This window comes from Dendronephthya gigantea, unplaced genomic scaffold (assembly GCF_004324835.1).
Source record: "Dendronephthya gigantea isolate DGI-Jeju-01 unplaced genomic scaffold, DenGig_1.0 000013F, whole genome shotgun sequence".
NCBI classification, from domain to species: Eukaryota; Metazoa; Cnidaria; class Anthozoa; order Malacalcyonacea; family Nephtheidae; genus Dendronephthya; species Dendronephthya gigantea.
In genome coordinates, this window is record NW_021163023.1 from 344872 (window position 1) to 364693 (window position 19822).

Consider the following 19822-nt stretch of genomic DNA (forward strand, 5'->3'; position numbering starts at 1 on the left):
ACCCGAAGACCACAACCTGCGGTGACAGGCTCCACTTTTTTATATTACTTACTACCTTTTTGGTAGGATCTCAAATGAAATAACAATTTCAATAAGTTCATTTTAATGTTCATGATTGATTTTCTCGTCTAAAACGCACACAACTTAAAGCATGCCTGTGCCTTAGAGCATTACCTTTCCATAAGTTAGTTATATGCGGCGCAAGTGAAGCTAATGGTTACGGTGCGATTGCTTTGTATTTTCAATGAAGAGAGGTAAAAGTAAAGTACAAGAGTTAACAATGCATTTCAAAATAGGTTTAAAAGAAAAAAGTACAAGAATTAAGAATGTATTTCAATGTGTATAACACGTATAGTCATGAGGCAACAAGCATGCACCTCGTATATACTCTCGAGTCTCTCGTAGATCACATCTGAGATCGCAATTGAAGCAAATGTCCAGTTAAACCGATATTGACTATCTATTTCAAGACTTTGTTGTATAAAGAGTCGAAATATTACGTCTAGCCGGTTCGACAGGTTCGCTTCATTTGCGATTTCAGATGTAATGCATCCTTGTTGCCTCATATAACCATACGCGTTAATCTTATATACATTAGCCGGATTCATATTAGAGATGGGAAACTTGTCTTAACTGGAAACTCGTCGAAAAAGGGAAACTCGTGTGATGATGTAACTCGGAAACTGATGTGAATCACAGACGGGTTTCTCGTCCGAATTTTCCCGTTTAACTTTCCAGTCTAAACAGACGGAAGAGACCCGTCTGGAAGAGAAACTCGTCTTAAATTCGCATGCATTTAGACGGATAAATCAGACGAGTTTGTAAAATAGCGCATTTGATCATATCAATGCATGTTAATTTGCGCTATATAAGTAATAAATTATTATTATTATTAGCAAACGTATAAATTTATGCATATCTCAATTCATATTCAGACGGGTCTTTACCTCAACTTTTCCGTCTAAGATAAGTTTCCCGTCCTTAATATAAATTCGGCTACTCTTAATTCTTGTACTTTTTTCTTTTAAACCTATTTTGAAATGCATTCAGAACATTACTTTGACTTCACTTCATTAAAAATACAAAAAACCGCACCATAACCATTAGCTTCACTTCGGCCGCATATAACTAACTTACTGGAAAGATAGTGTTTTAATGCACTGCATATCTGTATGTGATATTTTAGCGACATTGAAGTTACAAGCTACGAATAAGATGCAGTCGTGTGCGTTTCAGACAAAAAAAAATTATGAACATTAAAGTAAACTCATTTAAATTGTTATTTCATTTGAGATCCTACTCAAAAGGTATTCAGTAATATAAAAAAGTATAACCTTTCACCACAAGTTCGTGCGGTGTACTGGAGAAGGCAGTGCCCTACGAGTTCAAACGCCGGGTTTCGGGTCCCAGATGGGAATGTTTTTTTCTTCTATTTCATCAAAGTCCTTCCAAAAAAAGATTAAGTAAAATGAAAAACGGTAAGCTTTCGTCACAAGAACAGGTGGTGCAGTGGTGAAGACGGTGATCTGCCAAGTATACAGCGGATGGTTCAAGTCCTGGATAAACCGAAAAAGAACAAGGTAATAAGTGAGAATTTGTGAGTGTGAGAGGAGTAGAGCGAGAGGGCGAATATGCCCTCGCCCAAGGCGATGAGTAGATTGAGGGGGGTTCTCTTTCCCCCGGCTTTCCTGACTTCCAAAGCAAACTTTCTTCAATCATTTAAGAGTGTTACGGGATAGTTAGGGATATATGAGGATAAGTAAAAGTAGGGATAGATAGGAGTAAACAGGAGGATAAATAGGGGTAAAGAGGTTTAAATTAGTACAAAAAGACTTGATCATTTTATATACTGTTTTCTCACCTATACCCCACCCTTGCCCCCGGGAGTCGGGGCCGCCCAATTACTAAGTCTTTTTGTACTCATATACCCTCCACTCACCCTACCTATCCCCTGATTTCCCTAAATTTCCCTAAAGATTAATTTTAATTGGCAAAGATTAACCGGGAACTATCCTCCCCAGAGCAACATACCTTCCATTTTATTTCTTTTTTTCCTGTTTTTTTCTTTTTCTTTCTTCCGCCATGAGGAACGTACCATGCTGATCCTGATACCACGATCTTGTACTTGATAGTCCACGACTTTACCACAAGGCTAACTGGTGATTGTTGGAAACCTACACTAACTTATTCACCATAACCTTACCATGTTTTATTAATAACGAAAATTTTCATCTAAAACGAAATTCGAACCCCTGACAGTAGACACATGAGACCAACATCTTGACCACAACACTACAAGACCTTGTGCTGAACGACAATGGTTATTTAATTTACTTTATACTTTTCACGAAGTTCCATAACGAAAAACGGTTGTGGTGGGATTCGCACCACCGATTTACCACTTTGAAGACCATTTTCCTCGCCACTAGACAACCAGATTTTGTGCTGAACAGCAATGGTTATTTAATTTAATTTAACCTTTTCACGAAGTTCAGTAATGAAAAAGAGGTAAGCTTGGATTGGAACCATCGACTTACCATTTTTGAGATCATTGTCTTCGCCACTAGACTACGAAATCTCTTGCTGGACGGCTATTATTTAATTTACTTTACCCTTTTTTTTTAAAGGGCATAATGAAAAACAGGTATACTAAGATTCTCAATCCAGCTTCTTACCACTTGGGAGACCACTAGACTACGATATCTTTTGCTGATCAGCTATGGTTATTTCATTTACTTTATGCTTTCACGAAGTTCCGTCATGATGAAGACGTTTTCTCCATGCAAGGCTCGAACCATCAAGTTGTGAGACCACTGCGGTCTCCCCTAGACTATTTGATCTTGAGATAATTGACGGTGTTTTTATTTTACTTAAACCTTTTTTTCAAAGGGCCATCACGAAACACATTTTTAAAGAATTCAAACCACAGCTTTTTAAGACGCGCGATGAGACAAAACCTACATCGCCACGTTTAAATTAGCAAGAACAACATGCAGACCAAAGGATGCAAGAAGTACAACGCCTACTGTGGAAGTCTTAATATATGTGACATTGCTCAATGTGGTGATTGTGGGATTATTACTCGTTCACTGCGACGGCGCGGAGCTTCTTAATAGAGACCTTTAGTTTGGGTCGGCGTTAGATCATATCGAACTAAAGTACATGACGTCATAAAATTTTCAATAACCCTAACCCTAACCGTAATTAAGGTAAAGCCAGAGATACTATTACATAAGTATATGATCACTCCTATACTGGGTATGAGGGTAAAAGACATTTACACTTTCGTGTACATTAATAAATGTATAAATGTATCATCATTCATCGCCATTTTTATTTTATCATTTTTATGAACCAGCTCTAGGAAGACTTCATGTAAGACTTCTGTTATTATACTTCCGTTATTGCAAAATTTATGACGTCATGTACGTTAGTTCGATATGATCTAACGCCGACCTTTAGTTTGACGTTTATGGCAAACGCGAAACCGCTAACAAAGTTTGTGTTTTAACTCCACTATCTTTAAGTGTGCGGCAATTTCGAAAAATTACAAACGTTCTGCATAAAACATGTGATGTTCAGCAGTAATGTAAGAAAGCAATAGGCTATTTCTGATATATTTAGAAAAGCGGTAAATTCAGCTTTGCCGTATGTGTTTCACGTTCGCCGTATAAAATTTAATGCTTGAACGGCTGAGGGTGTATGCAGTCAGTGGATCTAACAAATATACTATGTCTGAAAATTAATGGTTCTGAAAACCAGGGATGGGACGGCAAAGGTTAAACTTCTGATACACACAGCATATGATAAAATGCTTAGAGTTGAGCATTTGTAAACAGAAGTCAAAACTAGTTAACTAACCGTAGCGTGTAGTCCGTTGTAATCTCAACATCTCCGAAAAAAAAATGATAAATAAAACTCAATTTAGAAAGACTTTAATATTGATACTATATATTATAAGCAATACACATACACACATACTATACTACATTTACGCATGCTCGTATTTTGGACAGTAATATATTGTATTCGATTTCACTGCATTCTGAATGACTAAAAGCGGGTGGACAAAAAAGTGGCCCCATGAAAAGTAGCAGCTTCAGTTGTTTGATATGCCACTTTCTCCAAACACAGTAGGTCTGAGAGACACAACATTTGCATTCAAATGTGCATAGGTGGTTTAAAAGGTAATGAATTGTACGTTAACGTAGAAATTTAAGGTACAAGACTATAAGGTTTTGAAGAGGTGGTTTTTTGGTACGTTTCTATGACCATACAATCATCCGTGTTGTGTCGTAAGGCACAATTCCGCACGTGAAGCAATTAATTGTGAATTAATTCTATTATTAATAAAATTAAAGGTTACTTTTCAGAAGAATTTGTTTTGAAACAGACATTTATTTCACAAACAATTTCATAATTTCCATCCATATGTACTCGAAAACCGCCATAATTTATTCTCTTATTAATCTGGAGTTTATAATAAAAAATTTTCATGAACTGGTTCCAAAAACAAAAGAAATACGCGCAAACACAAAACATTTATTGGCTCTACCTTCATTTATAGTGAAATGATATAAATGTGCCACATTTCCTAGGGGGCTACTTTTTTTGTCAACCCACTGTATATCTGTTATGAACATCACAAGCTGTTCATTTCATCATCTAATGATTATATTCTGAACTATTTCGTATGACTCGCAAAGTCCACGACTACAATAAAATACTAGAAATGCATGTGGAGTTGGGAACCTCTTCCTGTAAGAAAAACATACGTATTCATTTATTTATATATTGAAATTCGCCAATTGTAACAATCAATTGGCAGGGACACCACAACAGTGTACACCAATTACAGTGGGCCCTTACAAAAAACACAGTACATTTACCACGAAACGCAGCCATACGATACAACAAGACACAACGAAACAACGAAACGAGACAAAGGATTTGCATGTTAGATTTGTTTGATGAATTTTTAAAAAAGCCAACACAATGACTGCTTCGATGTTTAGCAACTGTCAGCAGTTGTGTCAATCACTTACTTTTTTTGTCAAACACGGGCACCTGAGAAAGTCTAGAGCTGTAGGGGGAGAATTTTAGAAAAGGGCGCAGCAATCACACGCATTTCACCATAACCTTATTGAAGAATTTATTACGAAATTTTTCGTCGGATATTCTTTTTAATTGTGAGAAATCGACCGTAGCGGATTCCCTTCACCGGTCACAATTGAAAAGAAAATCGAGCGAAAAATTTCGTTCCATCGAAAAATTTCGCCTAGTGTAATTAATGGAAGGCGACTTAACAGCACCTTTAATATGAAATGATGAATGCATGATTTTGCTTTTTTGTAGTAAAAGGCGTAAATTACATAATTTCAAACAGAAACAAGACACAGACTTGGTTCAACCTCAGGTGTTGCAGCGCTGCAGAGCTAATAAAGACAACAAATCGGGTGGTATATATTTCATGTCTGAGATCTGACGTTTGTAGAATACACATTCAAATTGTTCAAAACACAGTTAATAGAATATACATGGTTTAGAGACTACTTAGAAGTACAATAGAACTCATTAACTATGTCGGGGAACATTTATGCAAAAAATTGTTCCTTATTTGTCACGTGTCTATTGTATTTTGAACAAATAAACCAATAGCAAGGTCTGAATTAACATTTTGTTCAAGTCACGGTTGAGGAGCTAAGCCAAGCCATTGCTATTGGTTAGTTGGGCAAAAATACAATAGACATGTGACGGATAAGGAACCATTTTTTGCATAAACCTGGACAATAACATAGATAATGAGTTGTATTGTACTTCCATCAAGTCTCCAAACCATTTATATTCTAATAACTGTGTTCAAAATAAATCGTGAACAAACGGTAAGATGTAACCTTACAGACGCGATGATGCACCAGTGGTAAAAAACACAATAAATGTCAAGCAATTGTGCATGAAATGTTTTTGTTTGTGAATATCGCAGTTCCTCGCAGTCAAATATATTCTCTGGCATGTAACCTTGGCTTCGTTTGTTCCCTCAGGTTTAATCACAATATTTTATAATAGGCAGATATTTATATGAAGTATATAAGGTTAGTACATACCTCAGTAACAACCAAAAAACTCAATTCGCATATATATGTACCAATGCCAAGACACTGGATGTATACGAATATAACGAGCAGTGATTGGTGGAGACAGGACATTCTTCACAATGGTATCACAGTCACTATTCCCATCAAATATCTAGACAAAGTTGCAAATTAAATACTGATGTATTTTCTTGAAAATCATAAAACCCTACCCAAATCCGTTTAGACAATAATAAAACCGTGGTTTAATTTGATGGAACCTCTTGACCATGCAGGCTTCCTATGATAATTTTGTACATTCAGTGACAAACAAACAACAGACATACTTTTACATAAACCTGTGCAGTATACGAAAACAACGAGGAATTTCGTTTTGAACTTAAGCCAGTCTTCCACTAGGCGATACTTTTCAATCGAACGAATTTTTCGCTGGATTTTCTTAGAGCATAGTGTGAAATGAGGTTTCGCCTGATGCCGAGTCTAGCTTTGTTGTGATGAAGACTATTATGTTTCCTTTATATTTAAAATCTACTGGCACCTTAATATAATGCGCCAAATCGGACTTTACCGAGTTTTGATAAGAAATACTTCTATATGCTCTATCTATACCATAATGAGCACTTTCTAGTATTTCGTAAGCCAAGCGACATTTATATGCCCAGTATATTAACTTTTAGTCTTCTAGCGAAATATTTAGATGCTCGACATCCCTGTTTAAAATGTGCACCAAAAATGTCGAGAAATTATGTCGAGCCACCGCTACCCTTCGAATAACCGCCCCCAAACTTTATTAATGTATTTTTTACACGCCCTGTATAGTGTAATAATTCTCACCTTATCATCACCCTCATCTTTGTAAGACTCGAATGTCGCTCCATTCAAACTATGCTTCACGGAATAGGTCTTCACCCAACGATAATGATAAGCTTTTACATAATAATAACGTCCTCCCTGAGTGGCAATCCCTGAGACAGCTTCCTTCTTGCCAAGATCAACCTGTATCCACTGGTTCTCGTCGTTTAGTGTTACCCATCCTCCATCTTTGTTGTACAATCGTCCACGAGCTGCTGAGTAACTTTTCCAATAACTCGAAGAAGTCAACTGTGAATCTTTAACTTTATTCTTATCTTCCACGCCAAGGGTCTTTTCACCAGCTTGGCAAGGAATTGCATTCACTACAGAGAATTTTAAAAATTTAAGCCTGTGTCGGTTGGACGAAACCAGATAAGTCTAAATTTGATAAAATGCTTATTCACCTCCTAAATATACAGGGTAAGAGTCATAAGACTAGTTGCATATCACACAAGCGCTAGATATACATGACTAGTGTCAAAGAAATTAATAACTATACTGTTAATGAGCTAATATAACCACTGTTTGGCCAAATGAGCTTTGTACAACCACTTGGTTTAGTACTAAACATTTAAAACAAAACACTATTTCTTGCGGAAACAATTATAGTCCTATATACCTTCCAAACAAGTGCAATCAATTGGCCTACCTTTTTTAGAATATGATATGATATATTATTCCGTACCGTTCAAAGTTGTAACCGATTTTTTGCAAAACGCAACTATAATCATGTAAAAGGAAACTTTGTCCATACTGATGTGCGCATACGGCTAAATTAATAAGTCTCTTATGATTACAGCGAGCAGCAGTTTGTAGATTTGAATGGCGTGAAAAGAAGTGCCCAATAGTCAAGCAACGATAACGACCCCCACCCACCCGGGGACGGCAGTCACGATGTTGCTGTTCGCCTGCGATCCTATATGTAAGTAACGGTGTTTACACTTGCGATTTTTGCAGCGATTTTATGTGTGATTTTCCTCTTTTAACAGATGTGAATGAGCAATTAGTTACGAATGTTCTGATTAATAAGCACTCTTTTGGAACATCAGTAACGAATTTACTCGTTCATATCTCTCAAAGGAAGAAAATCGCACATAAAAATCGTCGCAAAAATTGCAAGTGTATACGGGCCTTAGTAAGTGTCACACTCTCCTTTCGGTGTATTTTTTAAAAACGCCATTAGGAAGAAAATTTTCAAATTTATAATCACTATTTGCAAACTTCTGCCTTCACTAGTATTGCTTTTAATCCTACCTCTTTGACAACCATAAAGTTCCACTCTCAAGGAAATTTGATAGTTCCATGTCTTTGGGTGTATGCGGATATAACGAGCTGTTACAGCTGGTGATAAGACATTTGTCAAAACAGAATTTTTGTCCGTATTTCCATCGAACACCTGAAAGAAAATGTTGAATGGTCGCTGTATTTTTACTATTAATTTTCATATTTTACCTGGGTCCTTTTATACTAAATTTTCAAAGATTGGCTTAAACTTCTAAGCAGTAGCAAAGTAGCAAAGCGCAGTTGCCCCAGCATGCCTTAGTCAGTAGAGGACAAATGAGGAAGTCGCTCTCTCTGCCCCATGGCTCAGACGTGCCTGCCCGAAAGCGTCTATCGTTGACTGAACGACAATATACATTATCAATTTTTTCGAACGGGATTGACTGCCGCGTCCTTTCTTCACTAATATGAATCAAGAATTGTAAAATCAACATACCCACGGCGCGGGAGCCAACAACTAATGTCATATTTAGCCTCAACAATTAGCCATAACTCCGGCAAATCATCAAAGTTTAGTACTTAATTAATGCCACGAATCATCATACTATAGGTAAGGCTTTTTAATTACAGTAGACCGTACTTATAAGAGAATGATGAAAAAGAAGCAAAAAGTTTTTAGCGAAGACGTTTTTACAAAGTGCATAAAAAAAGAAGACATTTTGAAATTAATCAATTGTTATAATTGTTATAAGTCCCATATTACTATGCTATGTCTAATGAATGACTAAACCTTCACCGTATGAATTAAATATGTACTTCCATTGACAATTGAACTATTTACATCGAAATATTTCAGCTCAGTTGTTCAATAAATGAATAATTTTGTTTGAACTTATCCACCTTTTAAGCTAAACGCCTTTCCAGAAAAAGAATTCATTTCCCTCTGGAAACCATCTGCTAAAAGATAGTTAAAAATGGATAGCAATCTGATTGAATAATAGCTGTGCTGGATTAAACAATTACTTAATGGTTTCCGTGCTTGGATGGCCTGATCAAAACAAGCGGGAATGTTGCGAGAGTGAAGAAAAGCGCGCTCAAATAAAATCCTGACTCTTTGTACAATAAATAATAATATGACTGTTATCTATTTAGCTGCTCACCTTCTGAGTTGCATTAATTTTGTATGAAGTGAGTTTTTCTTTATCCACACCGTAAGAGATCGAATAAGTCTTCACCCGATAACTATAACCAGAACCTTGAGTGGCAATCGCTGTAACAAGTTCCTTTTTGCCAATTAAGATCGACTTGGAGCCATTGGTTCTGATCATTGTTTGTGGGACGCCAAGAGGGTGCACCGTTTAATCTCCCTTTTGATGTAGAAAATCCATTTTGTTCAGTTGATGATGACAGCTGAGAATTCTTTATTCTTCCATCCTCCACTCCAAGTGGAACCTCGCTGGTGTTGCAAGAACCTTAATTGTTGTAGGAAATGACAAAAAAGTAAGTTATACGTATTTAAGATATAAGAGGTCTCTTCGATCATTGCGTACATTGGTGACTTGACGAGGCCAAGTGAATTAATGTTACATACCAACTCATGCCACAATGGAAAATGGGAACTGGGATAGGATGTCAGGAAAAAAAGAATGAGTCATGCAATGTGAAATCGGAGTTACAAGAAGAATATTTTTCACGAAATGTTATGGCGTTAAAAGCATCATTAAATGCATTGAAATTCTAGCAATTTCATTATATCATTATATTATATTATATTGATATCAAATGATAATAATAATTGGATATTCGTGTTGAAGGTAAACGAGGTACTGGAAACAAGTCAATGTTGAGTTTTATTTACCTGTGTAGCAACCAATAACTTCGATTCTCATGGATATGTTTTTAAACCAATACACTGGGTGTATGCGAATATAACGCGCATTTATTGCTGGATATAAGAGATTTGTCACGACAGAATTCTTGTCATCATTTCCAGCGAATACCTTCATAAATTATAAATGATGGATGAAAGAAAAACGTTTGCATTAGACTACTTCTGATTTCTGAAAAGAAATAAAAATATATCACCACAGATATGAATAAATATACTACACCGGACAATTTCGCAAAATATAATAAAACATATCCGAAGGTATTTTGACTCATTCACTATATAAAATTCATTGTCAATACAGCTAAAACTTTTTTTAGTACACGTTTTGTAGCTGTGGTGATTTATTTGAATTCCGACCCCTGAGCTCTTGACTCAGAGATTCAAAGAAATTTTAGAGGGACCTTTTGTAGCAATTAGCTTTCTTTCCACAAAAAAATCCAGAAGAAGTCATTGGCCGTGATTTTTTTTACGATAATTATGTAATAATATGATTATCAGCTTCTCACCTTCTGAATTGCATTAATTTTGTATGAAGTGAGGTTTTCTTTATCCACACCGTAAGAGATCGAATAGGTCTTCACCCAATAGCTATTAGAACCAGAACCTTGAATGGCAATCGCTGTAACAAGTTCCTTTTTGCCAAGATCGACTTCCAGCCATTGTTTCTGATCATTATTTGTCGGCCGCCAAGAGTCTGCACCGTTCAATCTCCCTTTTGATGCAGAAAATTCGTTTTCTGCAGTTGATGATGCCATTTGAGAATTCTTTATTTTTCCATCCTCTACTCCAAATGGAACCTCACTGGTGTTGCAAAAACCTTGTTGTAAGAAATGCAAAAAAGTAAGTACGTATGTAAGATCTAAGAGAATCCCCTGAAGTATTTTGCCCCCGTTCTTCCAACTAATAGTGTAAAAGAGGAAAAATTTAAATTCTAATTTCAAGTAAAGTGAAAAACAAATGTGTTTCCGCATAGAAATAATAGAGTTACTTAACATTTTCCAGTGCTGATATCATATGAAATGAAGGGTATAATAATTCAGTTTTGTCGAGAACCTGGCTTTTGATTGGTTGATTTTTACACTCAGATCAGCTGAATATTATCATGAAAGATAATATAATTCACGTAACCCGACTCTTCCGCAATCCAATGTTATGTTCAATTTAATTTTGCATATGCGTGTTGAAGGTAAACGAGGGACTGGAAACAAGTCAGACATGCTCAATGTTGAGTATTATTTACCTGTGTAACAACCAATAACTTCGATTCTCATGGATATGTGATTAAACCAAGACACTGGGTGTATGCGAATATAACGCGCATTTATTGCTGGATATAAGAGATTTGTCACGACAGAATTCTTGTCATAATTTCCAGCGAATACCTTTATAAATTATAAATGATTATATAGATTCTAAGATTATAAGACACATACGGGGCGAAATTGGTAATTATAGGATTATTATCTCTTTAGTTGCTCACCTTCTGAGTTGCATTAATTTTGTATGAAGTGAGGTTTTCTTTATCCACACCGTAAGAGATCGAATAAGTCTTCAACCAACTATCACCAGAACCTTGAGTGGCAATCGCTGTAAAAAGTTCCTTTTTGCCAAGATCGACTTGGAGCCATTGGTTCTGATCATTATTTGTGGGACGCCAAGAGTCTGCGCCGTTTAATCTTCCTTTGATGCAGAAAATCCAGTTTTTTCAGTTGATGATGACATCTGAGAATCCTTTATCCTTCCATCCTTTACTCCAAATGGAGCTTCACTGGTGTTGCAGGAACCTTATCGTAGGAAATGAAAAAAAGCAAGGTATGTACAACATAAAATCTAACAGAATCACAATCACTTCTTCAATAATTGCGTACATTGGTTACGGTTATTGTAAATTGCACTATAATTCTAACTATTAGAAAAATGAAATGCAAAACATGGAGCACACTTGCTGTGAGAACCACAAATAAAGTGGCTGACGTCTGTCTTGAAAAGATCTTTGCATGCAAATGTAAAAGGGAAAAAACAAAATAGAAAGATTTAAGCTGATCCTACATGAAACGATCCTTGTTTTGACGAAGTCCGTCGACGTTTCTGTATTAAAAATATCACTTTTATTATACTAATCATTTATATTATTTGAGAACTACGCTCTTATTTATTTTGTCAAATCTTTTTTTGCTGTCATTTTTAGTGTAGATGGTGCAGAAAAAATTTCTTTCTCATCGCAAAAAGCTTTAAAAATATTACTTAATTCAGTGTGTTATGTGAGAGCTATACTTTTATTGTAACTACACCAAGCCCATAGCGTTCATTCTCAAATTTATTACCAATTCACGAGTAATTTAACTGTTTTTTAATTTACCAAACCCTCGAAAGCAATTAGCAAAAAACACTCGGGATATTGTTTTCTCGCGTTCTGATATCCAGGTGAAACACTCACTTTCGTAGTTGATATATTGCTTCTAAACATACCTGATGTCGTTGAGACCGTTCTTGTTCCGGTCGGTGTTGGCCGTGCTATAAAGAAGATATTTCATTCACATATATGAATTTAGAATAAATTTCGAAGTGGTTTTCCTGCATTCTGAAACGGTAGTGAATATAGCTTTTTCTTGTTGTTTTTCTCAAATAACTTTTTTATGAAATTGTGTTGAACTGCACGCTTACGCTTTAGTTTAAAACTCAAACAAATTAAACGTTATAATTTGAGATACGTGTGATTGTAATACCATGAAACTATCACTTCGCTGGTAGGGCCGTAACTAGAACGATAATTGGGGGGGATGTTTATTCATATATTCAGTTCTGCCCGACGGATTTCCATTGTGAGCTATTGCACTTACAAAAGAAATCCGTCGGGCAGAACTGAATATATGAATAAACACCCCCCCCCCCCAATTATCGTTCTAGTTACGGTCCAGGGGCCGGTTGTTCGAAAGATGGATAACTTATCCAACGGATAAGTCCTATCCAACGGATAAATCTGCTATCCAGTGGATAGTTATCCATTGGATAAAAACGCATTGCACGAAGCGTGGATAGTGAAGTTGATAGCTATCCAATAGATAAGTTAAAATTTACTGGAAGAAAACAGGATTATCCTGAAATTTCGTACCACAACGTCAGCTGTTGCTAAGCATTTACAACATTGAATTCATAATCATTACGAATTCTCGAGTATAACTACTGAATGGAAAAGACTTGAACAAGAGATTTGCTCGAACTTTGCACTTCACATAATAGTGATTTTATTAATTAAACACATTGCAATTTTATTCCTTGACCTTGCAACGCTTTGCCTTTCGGTTCCACAGCAAATTTAGGAACACTATTTTAATGTTCGTGAATGAAATTACTTAGATATTAGCAAGTTTCCTTGGAATAGGTTGAATCTTTCTTTGCGTATTCGCGTTTATAAACTGATTAGAAGCGTATAGTAAATTTACCGCTTGTTATAAATGCGAGGATGTACAAAAAATCGCCGCTCGGAACGGAATGTGTAGGCAACGTTAAACGCTGCTGCGACAAATTGCACTTCGAAAACATTTTTAATAGTGAATACAATCATGATGTGTATTAGTTTGTTGAAACACAGTAACAGGAATATTGCATTTTTGTCCTATTTTATATAAATGTTTACAGTGTTACCTTGTATCTTTGAATTTATCCACTGGATAGTGGATTTAAACCACCTCCGGACCTTGGATAAATTTATCCGGTAGATAGCGATTTTTATCCGCTGGATAAAGTTATCCAAGCTTCGTGCAACGCAAATCACACGCTGGATAAAACTTATCCGTTGGGTAGCGAGTTATCCGTTGGATAGCGACTTATCCACCTTTCGAACGACCGGCCCCTGTTCGCTGGATCGTTCATTCTTTAGAGAGGTAATTAAGTTAACAAAAATCTGTAAACGAATTTTGTAAATAATCATGACGTACTTTTAAAATAGACAAAGATAATTTTTATTGTCGTATCCCTTCAATCATAATCACTCTCTGTCGTCTCTTGAAAACAGCTTCCGAAAGATATTTGTCAAGATTCATTTGAGAAAGCAACTATGAACAACTCTACCTTGTTCTTCACCGGGATATCCAAACACTCATAAACATTTAACAAAAACACTCGCGCTATTGTTTTCTCGTGTTTTGTTATCCCAAAGAAACAATCGCTTTCGTAGTTGATATATTGCTTCTAAACATACCTGATGTCGATGAAACCATTCTTGTTCCGATCGGGGTAGGCCGTGCGCATGCTATAAAAGAAGATATTTCATTCACGTTATTTAACTAGTATAAAAATAACAACTTCAGTATATCATTAGGAAGATACACTTTCATCGATCATCACTGCACGTGGTCAAGGCGTTTGTATTCTTTATTCTTATTGGATGCAGTTGAATGATTTCTTGTTGTATCTCTTGGTGTTGATGGTGGTACAGTAAAAAATCATATTTCGGTTGCTGAGAGTTAATAAAATGTTAAAACATAAATCTTTATAACTCGGCTTTGTCTATGTGCATATAATCTTACTTGTTTTAGTAGGAACATCATTTGTTGTCATTCTTGATGTAGATACTGCTATAAAAAGATCATATTTCATTCATATGTAAATAAGCAGGTATTACTTTACGTACATATTTTCTAAGGTTTACACTTTAATGGACACTAGTTTATATTTTTTGTTTATTTTCGTCTTACTTGATGGTGCTATAAAATTTAAATTATTTAAACAGATTATAATTATCAGTTGTAATTATGGATATGATTGTGCTCATCGATTAATTTTAAATAAAATAATTGTTTTTATAAGGTTTGCAACACTTTTGGTTTAGCATTTTCCCATCAAAATATCCGCGGCTCTAGTTCTAAATCTCCAGGGGCCGGTTGTATCAAGCCCGTTTAGCTTAAACGGTGGATAAGTCAAAATTAAATAACACTCTTACATCTCTCTGGATATTCAACAAGTTTCTGAACCTAGTATAAAATTCGTCAGAATAACAACCACACATATTATCAAGCGATGACAACATGCGTTAGCGAAAGTGTTAATGTGCATGCGGCTAACATTTAGGGAGTAATTAATACAAATTTGCATAAAAGTTAAAAACGTTAAAAACAATCGGCAAACTGCCAAACACGAAAACATACACCATACAAAATCACACATGCACCATACAAAATCATATACACGTCGTACCTGTTGCTTGGCGCAGAGTCGCCTGGGGCTTTGGCCTGGTTTGAACGCGATCTGTTGACTTCTTAAAAATGGAGAAAACATGAATTTAACTGAAGGGTTAAGGGTACTTCCCAATTCAAAACTCTTTTTGTGGTTTCAATCTTCAATAAAAATTTGGTCATTAATACTTCGCAATGCTGCAAGAGGATGTTGACGTATCTCAATATTCACTCAGTTAAAAACAGTTATAGCACAATTAAACCAACGAAATGTTTATTGACACGCAGTTTTAAATTGATCACGTTTCTGGTTTGTCAACCATGTAACGCTAAATGAATAAAGTAATTTAGGTGCAAAATAAAAAGCATCTGCTTGTTAACACAAGTAAGCATTTCAAAATTAATTTCTTTTAAATGATTGGTTGCTACCGTAATATGAGGTTATTAAGAAAATTTATATACACATGGAAAGTGCCCGTCATTAAACGCCTAACAAGTTTATTTTCTCGTTATTTTCAATTTTGAAATGTCTACACAATGAAACTTGCAGTAAAACATAAATGAGTGCAAAAAGTCGCAGTTTTAGTTACCTCACTAGATTAATTGACCAAAAAATTGTTAAAACATTAAACCAGTAGCGGTTTAACCATGCAGTGCCCTTATTACTCGAGCAAAAGCGAGAATCTTAAATTCGGTCAGTTTTTTTCCCCAGAACTTATTTTCTCACGCGACCAATCTTAATATTTTAATGTACGCTTTCTAAGCAACCGTCTTGTATCATTATAAACTGGCGAGAAGTGACTGGGTGGACGTAGATTGCTTATCAACAGAAGTGTAGTGCGGGTGAAAAAATACAGCGCTTTAAATCTAGTGTTGATTAAAAAGTAATGCAGCAAAACATATTGAGCGCAAAAAGTCGCAGTTTTGGAAGATACCTCAATAGATTGACTAAAAATTGTAGTAAAACCAGTAGCGGTTTAACCAATGCCCTTATATTTTTTTAAACTGGCGTGAATTGACTGGATGTTGATTGCTTATCTACTAAAGTGTAGTGCAGGGGGGGAAAGCGCTCTACTAAATCTAGTGTTGATTGAAAAATAATGCGGTGAAATTTATTTAAAAAATGATCATCTCTTGATGCCTGGGTTCCTAACACCTTATTATTATAACCTCACCCTGCTGTAACGATCACACAGCACACCTGTGCAATTACATGCATTTTAGTCAAGTTTTCCCTGAAATATATTATTAATGTTTTGCAACAGTTTGAGAAAATATTAAGTAACACACTCATATAGAACTGGAACTTTAGATTATAGATATCAATTTGCAAACAAAACAATCTTAATTTGTCTAGACGTAGTCAGGATAATAATGGAAAAATATTTTTTGACATTCAGTTTTAAACAAATTGATAATGTCAATCATGTAACGCTAAATGAATAAAGTAATTTTGGTGCAAAATAAAAGCATCTGCTTGTCAGCACAAGTAAGCATTTCAAAATGATTTCTTTCAAATGATTGGTTGCTACCGTAATATGGGGTTATTAAGAAAACTTATATACACATTTGCTACTGTTAATTTTCAAAAAGTTAATTTTCTCGTTATTTTCAATTTTGCAATGTCTACACAATGAAACTTGCAGTTTTAGATATCTTACTAGATTGACTAAAAATTGTTAAACCATGAAACCAGTACCGATTTAACCATGGAGGTGAAAAGAATAAAGCTCTCTAAATCTAGTGTTGATTCAAAAATTATGCAGTGAAATTTATTTAAAAAATGATCATCTCTTTACGCCTGGTTTTCTAACACTTTATTAGTATAACCTCACACTGCTGCAGCTCTGACACAGCACACCTGTGCAATTGCATGCATTTTATTTGCCACTGAAATATAAAATTCATTTGTTGCATCTTGCAACAGTTTAAGAAAAAAATTAAGTAAAACACTCATCTAGAACTGAAACCGTAGAATATAGTCATCAATTTGCAAATAAAATAATTATTTTTCTATAGTCGTAATCAGGATAATACTTTACGTGTTACACATGTCTCTCGTCCAATCAACCCGGATATAACTGGTCAAAAATTAGGTCAAATTTTATACAATTGCATCGCTCGTTTATTAAATGATATACAAATTACCCGCTATTCTAGCAAGGTCCTGCATTTAACAATTAATTTCTCTGATAAATCATACATATAGGCGTATCCATGCATTGCCTTTTGAATAGTATACTACAACAGTATGCTTATATAGCAGTGGCAAATATAGTTTTCTTACCTTTTCAACTTTGTGTAAATGGTTGAATTCTGGGTTATACATGCTTTCATCAGCGTAAGATATCTCTCGAAGTGTCTTGCTGTTGATCTCACAAAGACCTTTCCCGGGTCCAGAGGTTTTAAAATTGACTGAACCACATGAATCATTTCCGACCCAAAACATATAACATTCAAACTCTGTATCTGCATGTTTTGTATCAATTACATGTTTCCCTAAGTATTTTTGTTGGTGTTTCCTGAAAAAAGCCTGATGAATGATTTGACATTCGCCTGGCTGGAGTATTTTTGAGATTAAAATGAACGCACAAATGCTCTGTAAGACAGCCATTGTGAAAATGAGGTTCAGCTTTTTCACGCGCAGTTTTAAATTATTAATAACGATATTAAACAATTAATAGTGACAACTGACAAGCTCGAGTGAATTTAAGTAAACGGACTTTTAATCCTCATTAGGTTATTCTGTAGACACAACAACACACCTGTGTAGTTAAATGGTTTTACTTTGCTATTAACTTTCGGAATATCTTACGTACTGTATTTACTTGCGCGCCTGTATTTACTCTCGAGCCTATTTACTCTCAAACAAATATCTATATTATGTTTTATTCTATCCTCTTTTTACTTATGAATGATTATAGGATTTTCCTCCTTTTTTTTCTATACGTTTCCTTTTTTTACATTTTGCACATTATTCATGTCTCTCGTTTTATCTCAGTATTCTTTTATAGTCCATAAAATATCAACATTAATTCGCTCTCTGAAAGCGCGAAATTTCATTTGTTTAACGCAAAAAGGTTTTCAAGATTTGATGTACTATAATGCAAAAAAACCCTTGTTTCCTTGACAGATGTTTAATAAGGAACCGACGCGCATCTATAATTGACACGCTCAAGTAGATCTACTAGTTAAACATCAATGAGCTTGGTCCATTCTATTTTAAGACATCATACTGACTAAGATTAATAAAAATTTGATTCTACACTGGTTTTGTGTTTTAGGTTTAAATGTTCAAATTTGAAATCTGGTATAACAATATGCGCGTTGACAAAACATGTAAATGCACCCTGTAAATCAGGCATTATAATACGGAATTTTTACAAGGACACACATTGTCTTTAGGTTCAATAATCACTTAGTCTTAGAAATTACAACGTGAAATTACAACGCAAGCATATAAAAAAGAGCATAGCCATGCAAAGCACGGTCCGTCAGTCTCTAGCCTTTTTTAATATATAATATATTCAATAATGTCAATTTTATTATAGAAACAATAATTATTTTAAATAGTCAAATTCAAATTATATTAGACATTTTTGTCCATGAAGCATGATTTTTAACTACACACTTTTCCATTTACAAGGACACATTCGCTTTTTACAAGGACACAAAGTGTGTCAAAAACACGCGTATTATAATGCCTGCTGTAAATGCATCAACTTTGGTGTATAAGACGAGCAATTGCCTCCGCCCACTCATTCAAAGCAGGTGCATTCAAGTGAATATAGCTCTGGAAAATTCGGGCAATATATCGGTATAAAATAACGAGATTTTCTTAAGTCCCAAATAAAATCATCACAAAACAATTATCAGAGGTAAAAAATACAGGAAGGTCTTTTTTGCCTCCTCACATGCAGGAGTTTTGGCTCGTGCGCTAAATGTACGAAACTCCTGTCGATTATATATCTCACACGGCTTACTTATCCGTGATACATATGAAATAGCCAGAGACGTGTATTATAATGCGAGACATGTACGCAAATGCTCCGAAGCAAAAGTCACACTAAAGAACATGGCTGGGCCAAGCGAAAACTTTTACCCATGCGCTCACATACGTCAAGATGCTTCAGATGTAAATTATTTTAAATATAAAGATTACATATATACACACTCATCTAGAACTGAAACTGCCGAATATAGTCATCAATTTGCAAATAAAACAATTCTTATTTTTCTGAAGTCATCATCAAGACGTTACTTTACGTGTTACACGTGTCTCTCGTCCAATCAACCCGGATATAACTGGTCAAAAATTATCTCAAATTTTCTACAATTGCATGCATCGCTATTATATTAATATAAAAATTACCCGCTATTCTAACAAGGTCCTTCATCTAGCAATTAATTTCTCTGATATAAACCATGCATATGGGCGCATCCATGCATTGCCTTTGAGTACGATACTACAACAGTATGCTTATATAGCGGTGGCAAATATAGTTTTCTTACCTTTTCAACTTTGTGAAAATGGTTAAATTCTGGGTTATACATGCTTTCATCAGTGTAAGAAATCTCTCGAAGTGTCTTGT

The 19822-nt window shown here is 35.2% G+C and overlaps 1 pseudogene; it reads right to left on the reverse strand.

Annotated features, from left to right (window-relative positions):
• Positions 1-6105: 6105 nt before the first annotated feature.
• LOC114519387 lies at positions 6106-11755 on the reverse strand (annotated as a pseudogene).
• Between the last annotated feature and the right edge of the window lie 8067 nt (positions 11756-19822).